Genomic DNA, 1,310 nt, shown 5'->3' with positions numbered 1-1,310 from the left:
ATGTTAAAGATGAGGGCTGTTATCACACTGCTGGTGCTGCTGCTCCCCATGTGTGGATCTCTGACTCTGGGCACCCAGACTGATCTTCACACAGAGAGCCAGAGCACTGGGGCTGCTGCTGCTGCTGCTGAAGTCTCTGCCCAGCTGGATGTCTCTGCTGAGCTCAGAGAACTCAGAGACATGGTAGTGGAGCAGAGAATGACTCTGACCTTCACTCCTGATGAGCAACAGAACACCAAATATCTGCTGAACAAAATAGTGGGTGAAAATGATGCAGTGAAACAAAGACTGGTGGCCAGCGAGACTAAAGTGGAGGCTCTGGAAAGGGTGAATTTAGCACAAGAGGCAGAGATGACAGCTGTGAAGACTGATGTGATGAACCTGATCAAGGAACATGCAGCACAAGATGCAGAACTGACAGCAGTGAAGACCAGACTGGCTGCAAGTGAAACTGAAGTGGTGAATCTGAGGAAGGAAGCTGCAGCACAGACAGCTGATCTGAGGTCAGTAACTGAGAGAGTGGCAGTCACCGAGACTGACATGGAGCACGTGCAGAAAGACACTGCAGCACAACACACAAGAGGCAGAACTGGTAGTGCTGAAGACAAGGATGGACACTGGTGAAGCCCAAGTGGAGACCAGACTGTCTGCCAGAGAGACTGAGGTGGAGAAATTCAAAATGGAACACGCAGCACAAGAGGCAGAGCTGACAGCAGTGAAGACCAGACTGGCAGCAACTGAGACTGAAGTAGTGAATCTGGAGAAAGAGATTACAGAGAAACCCAAGGTGGCATTCTCAGCAGGTCTGACTGACTCAGGATACATAAAGGCTGGGAATACTGATCTGAACTTGGTCTTCACTAAATCCATCACCAATGTTGGAGAGGCCTACAGCAACATGACCGGCTTCTTCACAGCTCCAGTAAAAGGAGTCTACTACTTCAGATTCACTGTGATGGATCTACTATCCTCACGCTGGATAAGTATCAGGATGTTTAAGAATGGAGAGCGGGTGATGCAGTTGTATGAGTATGATACTGATGGGCATAACACCTATCTCTCCAGTGGTGTGACTCTGCAGCTGGACGTGAGAGATGTAGTTAACATGAGAATCCCTGCAAGCTACAGGCTCAATGATAATTATAATAACCAGAGCACCTTCAGTGGCTTCCTGCTCTTTACTCTTTGAAGGGAACACACTGCTCAAATGCTCATGTTGTCAAATGATAAATAATATGCTTCATGATCATGTTCAAATAAAGCACTTTTAAAATGTAATCCTTCTGTGTCATCATTGGAAATATTGAGCA

The sequence above is a fragment of the Clupea harengus genome, unplaced genomic scaffold (genome assembly GCF_900700415.2).
Source record: "Clupea harengus unplaced genomic scaffold, Ch_v2.0.2, whole genome shotgun sequence".
NCBI classification, from domain to species: Eukaryota; Metazoa; Chordata; class Actinopteri; order Clupeiformes; family Clupeidae; genus Clupea; species Clupea harengus.
This window is presented reverse-complemented; position numbering follows the sequence as displayed.